The following is a 17,920-nucleotide window of genomic DNA, read 5'->3' as shown; positions in this document are numbered from 1 at the left end:
CTTAGCCATCCATATGTAGCTATATTTTAGATATGTTTAGCATATTTAGGATTTAGTAATGTCGTTCATACAAAAGTGGAGTGGGTGTTGTGTGTCGATTTAGATACCGTATATTGGTTTCCAGATTTATCTCCTTATATAGGCACAATTCGCATTGCCCATATTTAGGCACAGAAATCCTACCCTTATTTAGGTATTATCCATGCTAACCAAATACAGGCATGGCCACCTACATCCGTTCATCTACGTCACAACGAGTTCTTGGAAAACCAGACTCTTAAGCCTTTAGGACTTCCCCTTGCTTGGATATTGATTTCTCCAAGAACTCATTTATTATGCATGAACATCTATTCCTTAGGGGTTCATTCATGACATTATTCTGCCCGACTTTTACGTCATTACTGGCATTCCTAAACACCTTCAAGGTATAAATATACCTTCACTTACCATGGCAAACCAGGGTTCAGCTGCCTACTTGCACGACGCGGCTCGCCACGGCAAGTTCGTAAGGAAGTCAAGTCCCGCCTGACGCACTAACCAGATGCTGTCATCCTCCTTGCAGAGAATCCAGCTCCACTGTTTTCTGACTCCCCTTGCGGGGAGTTAGAGATCGAGATTCGGAAAGAGATTCCAACCTCACTCATTCTAAGGTATGGAGCGGACTAGAACCTAGAGGGACTTTTGACAAATCTTGGCAACTATAGATAAACTAGACTATAGACAAACAGCACCTACTTCTTACCTCGTACTACACTCAGGTTAGGTACACTGGGGTAGAACTAGCTAGAAGCATCAGATGAGTATTAACATTTTAGCCTGTGTTATTAATGTATGTATTTGTATGAATATCTGTCATAGCTACAAACCATGCTATTGCAGTATTATTTTATCTTACTGCTAATGCTGTACATATTTTACTTCACATTCTGTCTTACGATTGTAGCAGTTCATATCTCTTGCACGAGAAATAAGACTGTTCAATAAACCCTTTTTTATTGAAATGCCTGTCTATCTATTTCTGTGTAACTCTGCAGAAACGAAGCATGCATGATTGACTGAGTGAAACTGTTATCTATTGTTTCTACGATTCTGAGATTGTTCCGACTCTAAGGGAAACAAATTTGTCATCTTTATGCGGTTGTCAGAAACTAATCCCTTCTTGATCATTCAAGAAGTTTTCTAGTGACCTATGAGTTAGCTGGCACACACAAGTAATTAAGTTTAATGTACTCGATAGAGACATACTGACCTCAGTCCTATGTCAAAACTATAGCGTATCATATTCCAATGCGCAGAGCCATAGGAACTACAATACAACGCACCTACTAAATCATCTATTCAGACACTCATACACCCACTCATTCTTCAATACACCTTGACTTATATATATATAAAACATACTAAGGGGCATATTCTCAAGGACTCATCGCCGATTTAGAGGCACTTTTCCACCACGAAAGTGGCAATAGATTTATCGCCCTATTCACAAGCCTGCGCTAACAGCCGACATCGTCAGTTTACCTGCGATAGCTGCCGCGAAAAACATCGCCAAGGCTGACAGCGACAACTAACGCTAATCATATGCAGAGTAGGCGTTCCTGTCCAAAAACTCATGATGACACCACTTCTCGATATTCTCAACGACCAGCCAGATCGACGATGCGACCAAAAACAGGCGATAAGGCATGTTAGCAGCAGGGACTTAAGACCTGCTTTTTTCAGGTCTTAAGTAGGACGAAAACCTGCAGTATAAAGGGAGCCTAGCCCAGAGCCACATCTGAAGACCAAAAGATGCCATGAAGCTACTAATCATGAAGCTTGGAGACCCAAGAGGGCCACAACATCCACTGCCACCACTCCCAGGACCACCCTCACCCCCAGCACCAACCCACCTCCCGGACTACCACCAAGGCAGGATCTTGCCTTCCTGCGGACTGAATCGCGGGTTCTTCTTCTTCTTCTTCTAGCCCTTCTCATTCCCCGAGGTCCCTGGCTGGTCCTCCGGGGGATTTGTGGGGTTCTGGTTCGTCTCTGTAGTTGCTCCAGCTTCCTCCATGGTGCTTCTCAACTGTTTGGGTTTTTTGTTTTTTAGCAGCTTTTATGGTGATTTTCCCACCTGACGTGGGAATAGCAAGCCTGGCACTGCTTATCGCAGATTTTTTATCGCTGTTGGGCCCATCGCCACTTTTTTCACATTCGAGTTTCCTTTTTTATCGCGTCCCGGTAATTTTAACACGGACATTTGACGCGTTATCGAAATACTATCGCCTGTTACCGGTGAATTGAGAATACGCCGTTAAAATGGTGTTAGTTTCCCGTGATAGACGGCGTTATGTGAAAGTGCGTTAACCTAGGTTGGCGAAGATTATTGCACGTTCTTGAGAATATCCCACTTAAACTTTTCAGAAACACTCAGTCAATGGATGATGCCATCAGTGGTGTCATTTGAGATGCAATCAGTGATGTCATCAGTGATTTCACTGACCATATCATGAGTGATGTAATATGTGACGTCATCAGCAGTGCATTGCGGGGGCGCAAGTTATAGTTAGCTAAACTTACTATAACGGCCTAATTTCTCTGGTTTTGTACAAGTGAAATGTCCAACCAACTATAATGTCCCTGAAACCTGTGTTTTTTTTTAGTGAATTTTATACATATATATGTATATATTATCTACTGGCGGTCGCCAGTAGATAGTTATAGTTAGGACCTATTTTCCATGGGAAATCCGCAACATTCTATTGGGAATATCTTTGGCGCCGATTGACAAATCTTCGCGAAATTCTCCAAACTTTTGGCCAGCTCCGCTCCGCTCCTACCCTGAAAGTTTTGTGGTGATCCGTGAAGCGGGGGCCGAGAAAAAAGGGGGGTCCCAAAACACGTTCTCCCCATGCAATTTCCCATAGGATCTGTTGTCGTAGCTACAGCCCGAACCGCTGAACGGAATGACACCAAATTTGGCAAAGAGGTAGTCCTCAGTTCGGACTCGTACCTTTTGCATATTTGGTGTGAATCTGTTCAGTAGTTCCTGAGAAAATTAGGGTAAAACAGTTAGTGATATCTATGGCCGCGGAGGATCCGCTGACCGTATCCGAACCGTAAGCGCACCCTCCCCGAACGGAGCGCGCACCATCCCGATCGCGCCCTGAATGCTAATTGGCTGTCGAGCGTCTCTCTATATTCGAAACCAGGAACTGTTGGCGGCCATTTTCTGCCTCGGTAGAAGCGAGGCTGAAGATGGAAAGGGAATAAGTGTATAAAAGATATAAAGGGGGCAGAGTGGAAATACTCTGATCCTCTAGATATGCTTAGGGGGTCCCAGAAGAACCCCCTGTGGCCCCCCTTTAAAAAAAAAAAGCGGCGAAATGCGCGCACGGTGCGCGCATCCTATCGCGTTGGATGCACGGATTCTCTTGCAGTGGGTGCGCGGATCCATGGCAACGTTTTTTGAAAAACGACAAGAAATCATTGGTTGTATAACAACTTTTTACACTGAAAGGTAGGGTGTATATTTTTGTTTTTTAAAGGTATGATTGTTATTGGTTAACAAAAACAGATTGTAAGGAACATTATATATGATAAGCTGATATGTTGAAAAGTCAAGCACACTTCCTGTCTTGTGTAGGAACATTGTGTGCTGAACTTGTGACCTGTGAGCTCAGTGCAGTGTTCCATGACCTGTTTCTATGGTAACAGGCAGAAGGCAGATTGGGTGAAGGGTTGAAATTTATTTCAGTTGGAAACGGTTGAAATGTTTAACCAATAGAAATGTGTGTTTGCTTTTGAGTTTATGTGCGAAGGATTGTGATTTGATGTTTACATGTATATGTGTGGAAAATGAAAGGGAAACTTTTCCATTCTTTGCTTTTGCTGAGAGGTGCACAGTGCAGAGATTCTCTAAAATAAAATATGGTGAGTGATTGATATACTCCTTAATCTACAAAAGAACTTGAAAGATTAGTTATTTAATTGTGAGGGGATGCATGTAGACTATTTTGATTTTAATCAGACTAATGTATTTTTCCTGCTAAAGTGTAGGGAGTACTTTTTCCTCTACAATGTGTGTGCATGTAGAAACCATTCTGTGATAGGCATTTGTGTTTTTCATGTGTTTGTAGACAGATAACTGTGCAGTTTTTATATTTTGGTAGAATTAGAAACCAGTCATTGTTTATGAATTTGTGAAATGAGTAATGTTATGTTTCTATACTAAAATGTAGTACTACTTCTAGATGTGTTTTGATATAGTGAAAGGGATAGTGTTGTTTGTCTAGAATCACACAGTGAGTCTGTGTGCATTTGGGAACCACTATGAGAGAAGCATTTGGTAATATCGTGTATTTGCTGACAGATAACCAGTCAGGTTGTCAAGTTTTAGTAGCATTAGAAGACAGTTATGGCTTATGCTTCATTAAATGAGTGAGGCATTGACAGTAAATTGCAGTCGTGAAATATGTAGATTGTGTGCAGTTCCCTTACCACTTGCACTGTAGTGAATGAGTTTTGGTAAGCTCATAGGGATAGTGTTGCTTGTCTAGAATCACACTGTGAGTTAGTGTGTATTTGGGATCAGTGTGAGAGAATCATTTGGTAACATCATGTATTTGCTGACAGATAACTGTTTTAAAATCTGTCATGTTGTCAAGGACAGTACCTCCAATTTATGTATATCACACAGGAGCAGAATGAGGCTAAGTACCAATGCCCCTCTCAGAACCTCCCCTGCTAGGCATTTAGAATTCCATCGCAGGTAAGTTTCAAAGGGGGGAAAGGGGTTGGAACAGAGAAGAGACAGCTCCAAAACTCTGCTAGTACTGCTTCGTCTTCCTTCTTACTCTCCGTCTAGATTAAACATTTACATTCATAAATTTCTGTGAAAACCTTAAACTTACTTTTATATTTTACAATGGATTACTTATCTTACCAGGAAGGAGTTTTGAGCTTGCCCCTCTTCTTACTTCTCCTTGTTGGTAGACTATTCGTTTGAGAAGTCTTCACTCAGTTATCTCGCTTGTCTTTTTCAGGTTTCTTCAGCTCCTGATCTACACTGTCGTGAGGTGAGAAATAACCGGTGAGTATGAACTTCTATTATCTACTAATTGTATATGTTCCTTATTGTTTCTTTCTTTTGGCCTTCTCACTGTGAAGAACTGAACGTGAAGTCTTTATTTGGAGTAAAAGGAATGTATTCCTGACCCTTCTTCTAATCAGCAGGTTCCAAATCTCCAGCTAGTTAGTAACTCAGAGAATCTGGAAAAACCTTTAATTGATACTTTCATTTTAGGGCAGCAGGTGGCGCTATATACTAAGTTTGTGCTTGCAGTTATACAATTTTTAGGTCTCGCATAGGGCAGCGCATGCGCTGCCTCTCCGAGGCATTAAGTAATTTGTAAATGTGTTGAATCTCCGCCTACTGCAGCTCTTTGTCAGTAATTGGTTCCTGAGCTTGTCTGTTTTAGTGTGTTGGTTTCTGACAGGCTAATGCCCTTTGTCGATCAGCCTTTACTTTTTTAAGAACGCCCACGCAGCACCGCCTAACTACAGTAAACATGCTTTATGTGGCATGAAGTGTTTCAGTTGGAACTCTTTTGTTTCTTTTCGTGGCTATTGCTGAAAGAGTTTAGCTGTGTTTAGTTTGAGGCATTGGAATGAAGTGAATTGGGTCAGTAGCGTGTTTTATTATTATAGCTGTGTTTACTTTGAATTGGGTCCATAGCGTGTTTTATTAGCTGTGTTTTCTTTGAGGCATTGGAATGGAGTGAATTGGTTCCGTACTTTTAGTGTACGATGGTCCGTTTCTGCTATTTATTTTGTTTTCATTTTTTTTTTCAGAACAATTACACTGTTATTTAGCGCGTTTTACTTATGTAACTAGAAGGGTTTAGCTGTGTTATTTTGCTGCATTGGAATGGAGTGATTTGGCTCGTAATTTTAGTGTACGATGTTCCTTTTTCTGCTTTTTTGCTTATGTTTATTTATTTTCCCGGGAGAGTTGCATTGCTATTTAGCGCGTTTTGATTTATTTTCCCGGGAGTTTGGCTGTCTTTACTTTGTGGCATTTGAATGGAAAAGACCTTTCGCATCACTCTGTGTCTTCATTTGCATCTCTTTGAGGCTGGGAACGAAGAGATTACAATCTATACTGCCCATTTTAATGTACTTCATTATCTTGGCCTGGTTTCGGTTCTCAGCTGTCACAAACAAGTTGACGCTTCACACCATACCAGACTTTCTGTCTTCCGATTTTTTTACCCTTTTCACACATTATTCCCAATTGAAGGGCACTGCGAAGTGGCTGTGTGCGCGTAGCGTGGATGCGGGTAGGAAACCCTTGAATAATAGTGTACATGGGCGCAATGCTTCAGGCTCTTTTATAATTGTCCCTTGTGCCTTTATGAATATATAGCAAATGGCACACCATGTACTGACTTCGTAAGGATAGCAGGATGATTTGATGTGTGAATGAAGTCCCGTAAATATACGATCATACTTGATATCAGCAGCGAGCGTGAAGCGTGTTGATGTGTAAAATGGTATACATTTGCCCAAAACAAACGTTTCTTATTTACAACTGTGCTCGTGTTATAAGGAACATCAGTTTAGCCTTTGGTGCTATTTTGTTGTTGTAACCACATGGGCTCACTGTTTTCGGGTGTTTTATACTTGCAAGCTCTAACTTTATTAATCCCTCTCGAATCTCATCCCATGTTCTAAGTATGTAAAGACGGCAGGATGATTTCATGTTACAATTTCGTGCTGTAACTATACTATCGCAGCTGATGTTAGCAGTGAGCGTGAAAATTCATCATTTTGTAGACAAGCACGCCGTCGTGCATAAAACTAAACATTTGTATTTGAAACTATGCTTGTTTTATAGTGTATATGGGCTCAGTGCTGCAGGCATTTTTTTTTGTTGTAACTTCTGCCCTTATTAATTCACAATAAATGTCACATTATATTCCGAGTGTGTAAGGATAGCAGGATGAGCTGAGATAACAATTACGTGCTGACATTATACTATCACACCTGCTGTAATCTGCCAGTTTTGCGAGCATTGGAATGGAGTGATTTGGCTCGTAATTACTATCGCAGCTGATGTTAGCAGCGAGCGTGAAAATTCCTGATTTTGTAGACAAGCACGCCGTTGTGCTTAAAACTCAGCATTTGTATTTGAAAATATGCTCGTCTTATTGTGTATATGTGCTCACTGCTGCAGGCAGTTTTTTTAGTTGTAACTTGTGCCCTTATTAATTCTCAATAAATGTCACATTATATTCCAAGTGTGTAAGGATAGCAGGATGAGCTGAGATAACAATTACGTGCTGACATTATACTATCACACCTGATGTAATCTGCGAGTTTTGCGAGCATTGGAATGGAGTGATTTGGGTCGTAATTACTATCGCAGCTGATGTTAGCAGCGAGCGTGAAAATTCCTGATTTTGTAGACAAGCACGGCGTCGTGCTTAAAACTCAGCATTTGTATTTGCAAATATGCTCGTCTTATAGTGTATATGGGCTCAGTGCTGCAGGCAGTTTTTTTAGTTGTAACTTCTGCCCTTATTAATTCTCAATAAATGTCACATTATATTCCAAGTGTGTAAGGATAGCAGGATGAGCTGAGATAACAATTACGTGCTGACATTATACTATCACACCTGATGTAATCTGCGAGTTTTGCGTGCATTGGAATGGAGTGATTTGGGTCAGAATTACTATCGCAGCTGATGTTAGCAGCGAGCGTGAAAATTCCTGATTTTGTAGACAAGCACAGCGTCGTGCTTAAAACTCAGCATTTGTATTTGGGAATATGCTCGTCTTATAGTGTATATGGGCTCAGTGCTGCAGGCAGTTTTTTTAGTTGTAACTTCTGCCCGTATTAATTCTGAATAAATGTCACATTATATTCCAAGTGTGTAAGTATAGCAGGATGAGCTAAGATAACAAGTACGTGCTGACATTACACTATCACACCTGATGTAATCTTGGAGTTTTGCGAGCATTGGAATGGAGTGATTTGGGTCCGTAGTTTTAGTGTACGATGGTCCATTTCTGCTATTTATTTTGTTTTAATTTATTTTTCCGGAAGAGTTGTACTGCTATTTAGGTCGTTGTATTTATTTTACTAGAAGGGTTTAGCTGTCTTCATTTTGCGGCATTGGAATGGAGTGATTTGGCTCGTAATTACTATCGCAGCTGATGTTAGCAGCGAGCGTGAAAATTCCTGATTTTGTAGAGAAGCACGCCGTCGTGCTTAAAACTCAGCATTTGTATTTGAAAATATGCTCGTCTTATAGTGTATATGGGCTCACTGCTGCAGGCAGTTTTTTTAGTTGTAACTTGTGCCCTTATTAATTCTCAATAAATGTCACATTATATTCCAAGTGTGTAAGGATAGCAGGATGAGCTGAGATAACAATTACGTGCTGACATTATACTATCACACCTGATGTAATCTGGGAGTTTTGCGAGCATTGGAATGGAGTGATTTGGGTCGTAATTACTATTGCAGCTGATGTTAGCAGCGAGCGTGAAAATTCCTGATTTTGTAGACAAGCACGGCGTCGTGCTTAAAACTCAGCATTTGTATTTGGGAATATGCTCGTCTTATAGTGTATATGGGCTCAGTGCTGCAGGCAGTTTTTTTAGTTGTAACTTCTGCCCGTATTAATTCTGAATAAATGTCACATTATATTCCAAGTGTGTAAGTATAGCAGGATGAGCTAAGATAACAAGTACGTGCTGACATTACACTATCACACCTGATGTAATCTTGGAGTTTTGAGAGCATTGGAATGGAGTGATTTGGGTCCGTAGTTTTAGTGTACGATGGTCCATTTCTGCTATTTATTTTGTTTTAATTTATTTTTCCGGAAGAGTTGTACTGCTATTTAGGTCGTTGTATTTATTTTACTAGAAGGGTTTAGCTGTCTTCATTTTGCGGCATTGGAATGGAGTGATTTGGCTCGTAATTACTATCGCAGCTGATGTTAGCAGCGAGCGTGAAAATTCCTGATTTTGTAGAGAAGCACGCCGTCGTGCTTAAAACTCAGCATTTGTATTTGAAAATATGCTCGTCTTATAGTGTATATGGGCTCACTGCTGCAGGCAGTTTTTTTAGTTGTAACTTGTGCCCTTATTAATTCTCAATAAATGTCACATTATATTCCAAGTGTGTAAGGATAGCAGGATGAGCTGAGATAACAATTACGTGCTGACATTATACTATCACACCTGATGTAATCTGGGAGTTTTGCGAGCATTGGAATGGAGTGATTTGGGTCGTATTTACTATTGCAGCTGATGTTAGCAGCGAGCGTGAAATTTCCTGATTTTGTAGACAAGCACGCCGTCGTGCTTAAAACTCAGCATTTGTATTTGAAAATATGCTTGTCTTATAGTGTATATGGGCTCAGTGCTGCAGGCAGTTTTTTTTAGTTGTAACTTCTGCCCTTATTAATTATCAATAAATGTCACATTATATTCCAAGTGTGTAAGGATGGCAGGATGAGCTGAGATAACAATTACGTGCTGACATTATACTATCACACCTGATGTAATCTGCGAGTTTTGCGAGCATTGGGATGGAGTGATTTGGGTCAGAATTACTATCGCAGCTGATGTTAGCGGCGAGCGTGAAAATTCCTGATTTTGTAGACAAGCACGGCGTCGTGCTTAAAACTCAGCATTTGTATTTGGGAATATGCTCGTCTTATAGTGTATATGGGCTCAGTGCTGCAGGCAGTTTTTTTAGTTCTAACTTCTGCCCGTATTAATTCTGAATAAATGTCACATTATACTCCAAGTGTGTAAGCATAGCAGGATGAGCTAAGATAACAAATACGTGCTGACATTACACTATCACACCTGATGTAATCTTGGAGTTTTGCGAGCATTGGAATGGAGTGATTTGGGTCCGTAGTTTTAGTGTACGATGGTCCATTTCTGCTATTTATTTTGTTTTAATTTATTTTTTCGGAAGAGTTGTACTGCTATTTAGGTCGTTGTATTTATTTTACTAGAAGGGTTTAGCTGTCTTCATTTTGCGGCATTGGAATGGAGTGATTTGGCTCGTAATTACTATCGCAGCTGATGTTAGCAGCGAGCGTGAAAATTCCTGATTTTGTAGAGAAGCACGCCGTCGTGCTTAAAACTCAGCATTTGTATTTGAAAATATGCTCGTCTTATAGTGTATATGGGCTCACTGCTGCAGGCAGCTTTTTTAGTTGTAACTTGTGCCCTTATTAATTCTCAATAAATGTCACATTATATTCCAAGTGTGTAAGGATAGCAGGATGAGCTGAGATAACAATTACGTGCTGACATTATACTATCACACCTGATGTAATCTGGGAGTTTTGCGAGCATTGGAATGGAGTGATTTGGGTCGTAATTACTATTGCAGCTGATGTTAGCAGCGAGCGTGAAATTTCCTGATTTTGTAGACAAGCACGCCGTCATGCTTAAAACTCAGCATTTGTATTTGAAAATATGCTCATCTTATAGTGTATATGTGCTCAGTGCTGCAGGCAGTGTTTTTAGTTGTAACTTCTGCCCTTATTAAATGTCACATTATATTCCAAGTGTGTAAGGATAGCAGGATGAGCTAAGATAACAAATACGTGCTGACATTACATTATCACACCTGATGTAATCTTGGAGTCTTGCGAGCATTGGAATGGAGTGATTTGGGTCCGTAGTTTTAGTGTACGATGGTCCATTTCTGCTATTTATTTTGTTTTAATTTATTTTTCCGGAAGAGTTGTACTGCTATTTAGGTCGTTGTATTTATTTTACTAGAAGGGTTTAGCTGTCTTTATTTTGCGGCATTGGATTGGAGTGATTTGGCTCGTAATTACTATCGCAGCTGATGTTAGCAGCGAGCGTGAAAATTCCTGATTTTGTAGACAAGCACGCCGTCGTACTTAAAACTCAGCATTTGTATTTGAAAATATGCTCGTCTTATAGTGTATATGGGCTCAGTGCTGCAGGCAGTTTTTTTAGTTGTAACTTCTGCCCTTATTAATTTGAAATAAATGACACATTATATTCCAAGTGTGTAAGGATAGCAGGATGAGCTGAGATAACAATTACGTGCTGACATTATACTATCACATCTGATGTAATCTGCGAGTTTTGCGAGCATTGGAATGGAGTGATTTGGGTAGTAATTACTATCGCAGCTGATGTTAGCAGCGAGCGTGAAAATTCCTGATTTTGTAGACAAGCACGCCGTCGTGCTTAAAACTCAGCATTTGTATTTGAAAATATGCTCGTCTTATAGTGTATATGGGCTCAATGCTGCAGGCAGTTTCTTTAGTTGTAACTTGTGCTCTTATTAATTTGAAATAAATGACACATTATATTCCAAGCGTGTAAGGATAGCAGGATGAGCTGAGATCACAATTACGTGCTGACATTACACTATCACACCTGCTGTAATCTGCGAGTCTTGCGAGCATTGGAATGGAGTCATTTGGGTCCGTAGTTTTAGTGTGCGATGGTCCGTTTCTGCTATTTATTTTGTTTTAATTTATTTTTCCGGAAGAGTTGTACTGCTATTCAGGTCGTTGTATTTATTTTACTGGAAGGGTTTAGCTGTCTTTATTTTGCGGCATTGGAATGGAGTGATTTGGGTCGTAATTTTAGTGTACGATGGTCCGTTTCTGCTTTTGGGCTTATTTTTATTTATTTTCCCGGGAGTTTGGCTGTTTTTACTTTGCGGCATTAGAATGGAAAAGACCTTTCGCATCACTCTGTGTCTTCATTTGCATGTCTTTGAAGCTGGGAACGAAGAGATTATAATCTATACTGCCCATCTCAATGTACTTAATTATCTTGGCCTGGTTTCGGTTCTCAGCTGTCACAAACAAGCTGACACTTCACACCATACCAGACTTTCTGTCTTCCGATTTTTTTACCCTTTTCACACATTATTCCCAATTGAAGGGGACTGCGAAGTGGCTGTGTGCGCGTAGCGTGGATGCGGGTAGGAAACCCTTGAATAATAGTGTACATGGGCGCACTGCTTCAGGCTCTTTTATAGTTGTCCCTTGTGCCTTTATGAATATATAGCAAATGGCACACCATGTACTGACTTCGTAAGGATAGCAGGATGATTTGATGTGTGAATGAAGTCCCGTAAATATACGATCATACTTGATATCAGCAGCGAGCGTGAAGCGTGTTGATGTGTAAAATGGTATACATTTGCCCAAAACAAACGTTTCTTATTTACAACTGTGCTTGTGTTATAAGGAACATCACTTTAGCCTTTGGTGCTGTTTTGTTGTTGTAACCACATGGGCTCACTGTTTTCGGGTGTTTTATACTTGCAAGCTCTAACTTTATCAATCCCTCTCGAATCTCATCCCATGTTCTAAGTATGTAAAGACGGCAGGATGATTTCATGTTACAATTTCGTGCTGTAACTATACTATCGCAGCTGATGTTAGCAGTGAGCGTGAAAATTCATCATTTTGTAGACAAGCACGCCGTCGTGCATAAAACTAAACATTTGTATTTGAAACTATGCTTGTCTTATAGTGTATATGGGCTCAGTGCTGCAGGCATTTTTTTTTAGTTGTAACTTCTGCCCTTATTAATTCTCAATAAATTTCACATTATATTCCAAGTGTGTAAGGATAGCAGGATGAGCTGAGATAACAATTACGTGCTGACATTATACTATCACACCTGATGTAATCTGCGAGTTTTGCGAGCATTGGAATGGAGTGATTTGGGTCGTAATTACCATCGCAGCTGATGTTAGCAGCGAGCGTGAAAATTCGTGATTTTGTAGACAAGCACGCCGTCGTGCTTAAAACTCAGCATTTGTATTTGAAAATATGCTCGTCTTATAGTGTATATGTGCTCAGTGCTGCAGGCAGTTTTTTTAGTTGTAACTTCTGCCCTTATTAATTCTCAATAAATGTCACATTATATTCCAAGTGTGTAAGGATAGCAGGATGAGCTGAGATAACAATTACGTGCTGACATTATACTATCACACCTGATGTAATCTGGGAGTTTTGCGAGCATTGGAATGGAGTGATTTGGGTAGTAATTACTATCGCAGCTGATGTTAGCAGCGAGCGTGAAAATTCCTGATTTTGTAAGCAAGCACGCCGTCGTGCTTAAAACTCAGCATTTGTATTTGAAAATATGCTCGTCTTATAGTGTATATGGGCTCAGTGCTGCAGGCAGTTTTTTTAGTTGTAACTTGTGCTCTTATTAATTTGAAATAAATGTCACATTATATTCCAAGTGTGTAAGGATAGCAGGATGAGCTGAGATCACAATTACGTGCTGACATTACACTATCACACCTGCTGTAATCTGCGAGTCTTGCGAGCATTGGAATGGAGTGATTTGGGTCCGTAGTTTTAGTGTGCGATGGTCCGTTTCTGCTATTTATTTTGTTTTAATTTATTTTTCCGGAAGAGTTGTACTGCTATTCAGGTCGTTGTATTTATTTTACTGGAAGGGTTTAGCTGTCTTTATTTTGCGGCATTGGAATGGAGTGATTTGGGTCGTAATTTTAGTGTACGATGGTCCGTTTCTGCTTTTGGGCTTATTTTTATTTATTTTCCCGGGAGTTTGGCTGTCTTCACTTTGCGGCATTGGAATGGAAAAGACCTTTCACATCACTCTGTGTCTTCATTTGCATGTCTTTGAAGCTGGGAACGAAGAGATTACAATCTATACTGCCCATCTCAATGTACTTAATTATCTTGGCCTGGTTTCTTTCGTTTTTTAGCTGCCACAAACAAGCTGACACTTCACACCATACCAGACTTTCTGTCTTCCGATTTTTTTACCCTTTTCACACATTATTCCCAATTGAAGGGCACTGCGAAGTGGCTGTGTGCGCGTAGCGTGGATGCGGGTAGGAAACCCTTGAATAATAGTGTACATGGGCGCAATGCTTCAGGCTCTTTTATAATTGTCCCTTGTGCCTTTATGAATATATAACAAATGGCACACCATGTACTGACTTCGTAAGGATAGCAGGATGATTTGATGTGTGAATGAAGTCCCGTAAATATACGATCATACTTGATATCAGCAGCGAGCGTGAAGCGTGTTGATGTGTAAAATGGTATACATTTGCCCAAAACAAACGTTTCTTATTTACAACTGTGCTTGTGTTATAAGGAACATCACTTTAGCCTTTGGTGCTGTTTTGTTGTTGTAACCACATGGGCTCACTGTTTTCGGGTGTTTTATACTTGCAAGCTCTAACTTTATTAATCCCTCTCGAATCTCATCCCATGTTCTAAGTATGTAAAGACGGCAGGATGATTTCATGTTACAATTTCGTGCTGTAACTATACTATCGCAGCTGATGTTAGCAGTGAGTGTGAAAATTCATCATTTTGTAGACAAGCACGCCGTCGTGCATAAAACTAAACATTTGTATTTGAAACTATGCTTGTCTTATAGTGTATATGGGCTCAGTGCTGCAGGCATTTTTTTTAGTTGTAACTTCTGCCCTTATTAATTCTCAATAAATGTCACATTATATTCCAAGTGTGTAAGGATAGCAGGATGAGCTGAGATAACAATTACGTGCTGACATTATACTATCACACCTGATGTAATCTGCGAGTTTTGCGAGCATTGGAATGGAGTGATTTGGGTCGTAATTACTATCGCAGCTGATGTTAGCAGCGAGCGTGAAAATTCATGATTTTGTAGGCAAGCACGCCGTCGTGCTTAAAACTCAGCATTTGTATTTGAAAATATGCTCGTCTTATAGTGTATATGGGCTCAGTGCTGCAGGCAGTTTTTTTAGTTGTAACTTCTGCCCTTATTAATTCTCAATAAATGTCACATTATATTCCAAGTGTGTATGGATAGCAGGATGAGCTGAGATAACAATTACGTGCTGACATTATACTATCACACCTGATGTAATCTGCGAGTTTTGCGAGCATTGGAATATAGTTATTTGGGTCCGTAGTTTTAGTGTACGATGGTCCATTTCTGCTATTTATTTTGTTTTAATTTATTTTTCGGGAAGAGTTGTACTGCTATTTAGGTCGTTGTATTTATTTTACTAGAAGGGTTTAGCTGTCTTTATTTTGCGGCATTGGAATGGAGTGATTTGGCTCGTAATTACTATCGCAGCTGATGTTAGCAGCGAGCGTGAAAATTTCTGATTTTGTAGACAAGCACGCCGTCGTGCTTAAAACTCAGCATTTGTATTTGAAAATATGTTTGTCTTATAGTGTATATGGGCTCAGTGCTGCAGGCAGTTTTTTTAGTTGTAACTTGTGCCCTTATTAATTCTCAATAAATGTCACATTATATTCCAAGTGTGTAAGGATAGCAGGATGAGCTGAGATAACAATTACGTGCTGACATTATACTATCACACCTGATGTAATCTGCGAGTTTTGCGAGCATTGGAATGGAGTGATTTGGGTCGTAATTACTATTGCAGCTAATGTTAGCAGCGAGCGTGAAAATTCCTGATTTTGTAGACAAGCACGCCGTCGTGCTTAAAACTCAGCATTTGTATTTGAAAATATGCTCGTCTTATAGTGTATATGGGCTCAGTGCTGCAGGCAGTTTTTTTAGTTGTAACTTCTGCCCTTATTAATTCTGAATAAATGTCATAATATATTCCAAGTGTGTAAGGATAGCAGGATGAGCTAAGATAACAAATACGTGCTAACATTACATTATCACACCTGATGTAATCTTGGAGTCTTGCGAGCATTGGAATGGAGTGATTTGGGTCCGTAGTTTTAGTGTACGATAGCTCTAAAATTTACAAATGCGAGACCTGTTGCATTGTAAATGCTTGTTTCTTTTGCTGCATTTAAACTAGCCTCGATAAATAATGTGAATTTTCGAATTTGGAAGGCACTTATACATTAGCGTTCCCAACAAACGAGCTCACCACAAACTAAGCTATATTTAGCTAGTAATATAATGCCCGTGCTGATTTGGTAACGAAGCGTCTTATTTCTCTAGGCTTCGCATTTAATTTTAAGTTTCCTAGAAATGCTGCCGAAAGGCAACCCCTTGCATTCTTTTCTTTTTTTTTTTAAATGCTATAGGAATATCTCGAGAGCCGTCAGAGGAGGGCTCCCAACAGGTGCGTTCTAATTTTTAACTACCTTATTGCTCATAAAATTGTTAATGCGGCACGAAGGCTTGAAGTGCCCGCATTCCAGTCAACAAACCTTTGGCCAACCCAGAATCTCCTGACAGACGCTGCAAGGAGAAGACAAGCGTCAGTCAGGTGCTATAACTGTTCCGAACTGCCAAGGGAGACGGACTAAGAAATGTCTCAGGAATACAAATACCACAAGGTCTTTTCTACCGGCTTGCATATAAAACACGCCAACTTTGACCTATTTAATTCCTCACCGAATTTTTAGTTTTAAATTAAACAGAAATAAACGTGCTAACCTTTTCTTTAAGTATGTAAGTTGACCGGCGAATCTAACCCCGTGGAACCGCGACTACCCTGACTAACTTCCAAGACGCTGTGATAACAGGTGCTCTTCCTATGAATTCCTCAGTGACGTGCACAGAGGAATGTTGAAGAACATTCCTCAGGCAGTTGATGCTAGAAACACTAGACTGCTAAACAGCGGTGTGCTGTTGCAGTGTCAGAATGTTGGCAGCCATGTTGGAATTTCTGCGGTGCCAACAAGTACTCCAACTAAAGGGATTACTTGCTTTTTGATGGGTTTGTAGCGAGAAAATGGTAGCCACTGTGGGGGTGGAGGGAGGAAACCTCCCGTGATTCCTGACACATGTTGTGAAGTTTTAGTAGCATTAGAATCCAGTCTTTGCTTATATGTTGATTAAATGAGTCATGCTTTGACACTGATGTGCTGTACTTAAATATGTAGATTGTGTGCAGTACCATTAACTCTTCCAGACTAGTGAATGAGTTTTGGTAAACTCCTAGGATAGTGTTGCTTGTCTAAAATCACACTGTGAGTCTATGTGCATTTGGGTAAGGATTGTGAGAGAAGCATTTGGTAACATCGTGTATTTGCTGACAGATAACTGTTTTAAAACCTGTCATGTTGTCAAGTTTTAGTAGCATTAGAAGACAGTTATGGCTTATGCTTTCATTATATGAGTCAGGCATTGAGGAGGATGCTGTGTGGAATATCCCATCCCTGTCATTAAATAATATCAAAAAGGCCACAGAAGCGGCTCTGCATTGGGCAGGGCTGTGTTTGGAGTGGGGTCTGAGAGCGGCTAATGGTCGCACGATATCTGACAAGGCTGGTAAACCCACATTTGACAATGGGGTTAGCCAAAGTAGAATTGATTACATTCTGGTTAAAATAGAGTATTGGTCTCTCTTGGAAGACATGGCTGTCATTGACCATCTCATGAGTGATCATAACCCCTTGTCCTGAAGTATAAAGCTCCCTGGTGGATTTTTTAGATCCCCTGTAGCCTCGTGCATTACTGCCGAGGCTATCCTAACCAATGATAGAAGAAGGGTTAAATGGAGCAGGGTTGTGGAGGACCCCACCCTGCTTAACGGCATATCATTGGAAGTATCATCTACCTTGAATGCCATAGCGAACCTATCTCCGAACGAGGGTGTTATCCACCGGATTAGTGATTTGCACGAGCAGTGTTTTATTAAACTCAAGGCCCTCCTTACCTTACCACCTAAGCTGGGGAAACTAAAAACTCCCAGTTCTAGTAGGAAATGGTATAATAAAAAATGTAGGGAAGCTCACAGTTGGCTAATAAAAGCCATCAAGTCTAGGGTGACCACCGATATTAAAATGGCTCGCCAACGGTATAAAAAGGTCCAGTGGGAGGCGAAGAGGGAGTAGGACGAAGCCCACTGGACAAATTTGCTTGAGGCTTGCCTTTTGTCTAACCAGACTAAGTTTTGGGAAGTCGTGAAATGGGGCAGGAACCC

The sequence above is a fragment of the Triturus cristatus genome, chromosome 8, assembly GCF_964204655.1.
Source record: "Triturus cristatus chromosome 8, aTriCri1.1, whole genome shotgun sequence".
Classification (NCBI taxonomy): Eukaryota; Metazoa; Chordata; class Amphibia; order Caudata; family Salamandridae; genus Triturus; species Triturus cristatus.
Note: the sequence above shows the minus strand (reverse complement) of the source record.